Source organism: Gallinula chloropus (assembly GCF_964237585.1).
Source record: "Gallinula chloropus genome assembly, chromosome: Z".
In the NCBI taxonomy this organism is placed as follows: Eukaryota; Metazoa; Chordata; class Aves; order Gruiformes; family Rallidae; genus Gallinula; species Gallinula chloropus.
In genome coordinates this window covers 90155968-90161881 of record NC_140089.1, presented here as the reverse complement: position 1 = coordinate 90161881, position 5914 = coordinate 90155968, and positions in this window count along the sequence as shown.

Below are 5914 nucleotides of genomic sequence, written 5' to 3'. Positions count from 1 at the left end.
GCAGCACCTTCCTACAGGTTTATCAGTCTCTCTTTCTCTCTTTCTGTCTCCGCCAATCAAGTAAAAATATTCATTTTAAATGAATAAATGCACTAAGTGTGGTTTATCTCCTTTCTTTCTCTCTTTTTCCTCCTCCAGCGAGGCAGAGGAGGATGAGGGAGGAGGTTCACCCCTCTCAGCCGGGCTGTGCATTGCCAGGGCTGCCAGGGAGCATCACACCGTCACCTTCCGCTGCGGCACTGGCACAAGCACTGTGACGTGGCAGAGGGATGGGGAAAATCAGCTGCATTTAAAAAGCCTGTTACCACTGGTGGGTATAATGGTGCCCTCCTCCACAGCTGCAAACGCACGGGAGCAATGTGCAGCTTTGGTGTGGCCATCACATATGGACCGTGATTACTGGTCTGGGCACCCGGGGAGGAGAGCTCTGGGCCAACCCCTGCTCCAGGCTGTCAGCAGGAGACAGAGGTAGATGGTGTCTCGCTCCCCTGAATGTGGCCTGTTTGCTAAAGGGAGAGGAGGTCGCGATTCCTTCCTATGAATGGACCGAACTGGAGCTGGAATTTTCCTTGCCAGGGAGCAAACTGCCTCCTCCAGTGGCCGTTTTACTTGGGGGGTGGACAGGAGATGCACCATGACTTTCTGGACGTCTAGCCTGTTGAAAATAAATCAGATGAAAAGCGAAAAATGTCATGAACTTGAAGGCAAACCCACTACAGACGCTGCGGGCACCTGCCGCCCAAGTGAGGTGCTGGGTGAGGCGTTGACACGGCCTGCGGGAGAGAGCAGGCCATGCTGAGAGCAGCGTGCCCGTTCCAACAGCCACCTGCCCTTCTCCTGGGGCTCTGTGGCAGAGCAGGGTGCCACTCACCCCAGGTCTGGCATGAGAGCCGGAGGCCACTGCTGTTTGGTGTGCTGGGAGGGCCCATGCCTGTGCTGCTCTCCAACTGGAGTGCAAAAATCCTCTGGGCAGGAAGGTGGGAGAGCCAGAGGGCTTAGAGCTGAAGGGAGCTTAGAAGGGACCTTCAAAAGCTGCTGAAAACACCCCATCTTTTTCTCTTGCTCTATTCTTTAACATAAGAAGATGCTTATGTTTAATATAGCTGGTCCCTGCCTGGGCTGTTGTGATGCCCATTGGCTCAGCTCGACCAGCCTTTGGTTTGTGAAGTAAGTCCACTTCCCTCTGCATTAGTACAGACCTGGTAGGAGGCTGGAAGCTGTGCTGTCTGAGCTATAAAACACCAAGTAAACAACCCTGAGGCTTTTGACCTTTGAATTAAAATGTACCTGGGACATCCTGAAAGCCTTACTGAAAGCATCTGGTGGTTTAAAGGAGCTGATTAAATTCGTCAGCACATATAGGATCAGCAGTATCACGGTTTAAAGGGTCAGAGAAGAAAGTACAGTCAGAATCACCAAACAAATGATTAATGAGATTCCAAAATAACGTCAGGGCTGGCGAGGTGAACAGGGCTGGGAGGTGGCTGCAGGACGGCGTGGGACAGGGCTGCCCCATGCACAGCGTGGGACGCTCCCCAGCCCCAGCACTGGCCACAGCCACACGGATCTGCTGCTGGGGCCAGAGTGTGCTGCCTTGGCACCGATTTTTAGAGCTGGAAACCTAACACCTCTAAGTCTGAAGCTGGACTGCATCGATGGAGGTGCTGGTTTCTGCCCTGAGCAGCTCCTGTGTGCAGACGGTTTCCATGGGGTGCTGGGGCCAGGTCTTGTACCCGCCCCAGTGCTGGCATAAGGCTGCGTGGTCCCAGCCCCACAGCGGGGTGCAAACCATTGGCCCTGACAGCCCCCCGTGATGGTCAGGGCACAGCTACAAGTCTGCCCTGCCCTCAGCAGGAGCCTGATCCTCACCGCCATGGGGGGCCTGCCCTGTGCCCTGCCAGCGCCTGCATGGCTCACCCCTCCAGCACCAGCTTTCCTGTGCTCAGATGGGAGCCACAGGCCTGGGGAGACACACGGCTGGGAGGTGGCAGGGCCACGCGTCACGGGGCGGGCAGTGCTCTAGATGCTTAGCCTGGGGACAGGTCGCGGGGAGTCCGGAGCAGAGCGGGCAGGCACACAGCTCTTAAGAGAAAGAAAAGCAGGTCTTTTGCCAAGGTCTTTGTCCAACATCCCATGCTAAGCAATCTTTCTGCTAAGGCTGTGGGAGCTGTAAGAGGCAGTCGCTGTGCGTGTGCATGGCTCTGTGTGTGGGGGGGATGCACCTGCACGCATGTGTGTGGACAAATGCACCTATGCACATGTGTGCATGCATGTGCACGTGGCTGTGGGGGTGGGGGGTGTCTCTCCGTGTGCGTGTGTGCACTGCATGGAAGAGGAGCAGATTAAAGCGTTAGGTCACATGGGAGCTACTGCTGGACGGGCCACACCTGGGATTTGGGTTCTTATAGTTAATAGGATCGCTGGAGCTCAAGGCCGTCATCCCATCAAGATAAATGTCTCTAGTGCCCACTTTTAAGCAATCCGAATTCAATTAGGCTAATTGGAAAACAAGTAAAGAAGGATTGCATTAATATAGCCTTATACCATGAACCCCCACCCCCTCTCTCCGGAGGAGCGGCTGAGTGCTGCGAGCCTAAACGCCCGAGCCCTCACAACAGGCCGCTCAGCACCCAGAGAGGCCTGCCCACTCCCAGAGCCGCTGCGGCTCATCCCAGACCCTCAGCTGGATGGGGTCTCTGTGGGATTCCTGCACGCCACAGAGTGCTTGTAAGTGGTGGAGAAGAGACATCAGCTCTCCTAGAGGCAGTCAAAGACAAAACTCAGCAGAAAAAAGCAGGTGACTGTCAAGGTATGAGCGATGCAGGGATGGGAGCAGGCAGCATCTTCCACATACATCCTGCTTACCAGAATGTTCTTAAACCACACACTTGGGAACTTCTGGGGAGGAAAAACAAAGCCAGTTTGGTTTGTTTTTTCCAGTTTTTAATAATCTGTTGGATGATAGAGTGTATGGAAACTGAGGCAAGGTGCACATTTCCCCCTTTTCCTTGTGCCCTCCAGTCCTCATCTTCCTGTGTTGTCGATTTTCTGTCTGACCTTGAAAGTCCTGTTTGTCTCTCAGGGAGGTGCAGCCTGCTGCCCATCTCTGGTCTGGAGACTGATGTCCCACCTGCAGAGTGACTTCAGCTTCAAATCTCTGCTCTGCAAGGCAGTAATTGCTTCAACTTGACATAAAGACCAGAGGAAGGGCAGCAAGAAACTGTGGCATTCTGTGGTGCTGATTTAATTGTGGGAAGCCACATCCCACACATGCAGCCCCTGTACATTTCCAAAGGGAAAAGGTCTTGGTGAAGCTCTGCTGCAGCACAGTATGAATTCTGATGCAGCACAGTATCGGCTCCAGGGCTTGGTACTGGCATGACACACATCCTGGGGGACTCTGGCAGCAGGGGATTCCGCTAACAGTCAGTGTGTTAGACTCCAGAAGAAATGTTCAGTTACCTTTCTTTGCCATCCTACACTCTCTCCCTTAGTCTCTGATTATCAGAGGACCTGTTGGACTTCCTCCCTCCCCAGGGCAGTGCGATGCCTGGCGTGCATGGCGCAGAGCACCACAGTCCGAGCCTGACACTTGGCAAGGGAGAAAAGACAGGACTGGAGCTGGGAGAGGCAGAGCTGCTCTCTGCTCTGCTACAGGGTCGGGTTTGCTCTCCACATTTTTACAGACTGTGACCAAGGGAGTTGCGTCCCCTTCAACAGCTCCACTCCCCACAAGAAGCTGCAACAGCAACAAATGCAGTTCCACACGGCAAATATCACTGCAGTGATCTACTGCTGAGGGAAAGGGATCCTTCTGTGTTAGGGAAGAAGGTATCTCCTGTATCTCCTATACTGCCTGGGATGTGTGCCCTGCTTTGGGGGTGGAAGCTGGGGTGGGGTTTTTGGCTGTACATTTGCACTGTGATTATCAGAAGAATCCTGTATTTGCCAATTTTGACAGGTGACCCAAAAGCAGCACCCAAGCCAGGACCCAATGCCCTTTGCAGGGTTTACTGCCCAATCTGAGCCTGGCTAAAGGGGTCTTGCTCCTTTGTCTGTCTCACCTCGGTATCTTGTTTTGCTGCAAGAAGCAAAACTGATTTCCAAGTTTGTGGAGGGCTTCTGGAGGGACAGGCGGTTTTGTGACTGCCTTAAAACCCCAGCTCCAAATTAGAAGAAATTAGGGACATTGCACAGTTCATTCATCCTCACTAATAGAGTTCTTGGGAAATACACATGTAGATTAAAGGAGCACAATGGCCCCTGGCTGATTGCTTTGAGTACCCTCCAATGCCCCTACAATGGTATTGACTTGCTTTTCATATTGTGCACAAAAGCCACACTAACCTTTTCTTGTCTCTTCTGTTGGCCTCTTCCCTCTCTGCCAATGGATGGCTGAGTCCTTTCGGCCCGAACCCCCCCAGCACCACCCGAAGCAGTCTCTGAAGGCAAACCTCACCTGGAGCTAGCAGGGAAAGCTGAGCACCTCTTAAAAAGAAGTAACTTTGGGACATTGGACCCTAAGACCTAAAAAGATGCCGACCCTTGTTTGGCAGCGGTTCCTCTGGGAAGATCCACACAAAACGCACCCTCTTGGGGCAGGGAGGAAGCAAAAAGCACGATCTGTTGAGAGAGGTTGTATCTTTTATTAGACTAGCAGAAGGAAGCAGCAGCAGTTGTTTCCATTCAGGCTTGAAATGGGAGCATCCTCAAAGCCAAGCATGGGCTGGAAACCATGCTGCACGGTGCTGCGCTTGTCACTGAGACCACCTGGGACAAGAGCCCGCTGGTGCCTCGGAGGGTCTGGCAAGCACTAGCACAAAAAGTGGTAAAGTGACAGGAAGAGGAGAGCAGGAAAAATACTGATGCAGGAACTGGAGAAGGGGACACGATGTCACTGCCTGGTCAGTGCCGTGCAGAGTCCCGGCCCTCCACCAAGCCGAGTACAAGGTGAGGTATGGGATTTGGGCCTCTGCCTTTCTTCCAAAAGCATTTCGTAGGCCTCCCACAAAGGCATGCCCGGCCCTCTGGGCGCCCAGCCACACTCCTGCCGTGGAGGACAGGGCACTTCTCACTGGGTCTATCCTAAACCATCACCACTTTGCAAAGCCTCCTCAGAAACACCACCTCCCGCCTTCCCCAGCGCAGCAAAGGCTGAAAGGCTGAACCCAGCTCTGACTCCAAAGCCTACCCTCCCCAAAAGCCCTCACACCCTCTCGCTTGGTCTGTAAACCCGGCCCTGAAGGCAGCCAGGCACGGGGCAAGGACATGGGTACCAAAGCACCAACTTTTGCCCCCCCGACTGCACCCTCCTCCCCTTCCCCCAACGCGTTCGGCACGGAGCAGTGTCACGGCACCGTGTCACGGCACCCTCCGGCACGCCACAGTCCGAGAGGCCACCTACGGACCGGTGCCCTTAACGTTAGCGCCTGGGACGGGGGCGGGCTGGAGCCGTCGAGCGGCAGAAACGCGGCGGGGCTCCGAGAGCCGGCAGCGCAGCGCGGGGCACCGAGCCGGGCACCGCCGGGGCTCCCGCCCCTCCCCAGCCGCTCCGAGGAGCCCCAGAGCCCGAGCCCGTCCGCCCCGCTCCCGGCAAGCGGCGCCCGCCGTCCCGTGTCAGCCCCCCCCGCGCCCGGCGCACCGGCAGCCGCCTGTCCCGCGTGACAATTTCCGACGGCGCTCGGCCCGGGCGGCGCGGCGGCCGGCCGCGGGGTTCGGCGAGGCGCCCGACCGGGGCCGGACTCTGCTCGCTGCCGCGGGCCGGCCCGCCCCGCTCGAGGGCCCCGGATGGCACCGCCCGGAGCCGTCTGGGACCGGAGCCGGCGGGGCGGGGCGGGGCGGGCGGCCCACGGGAGGAGGGGGGGAGGGAGAAGGTGGGCGGGGGGCTGCGGGCGCCGCCGGCGGGGCCCCGGGG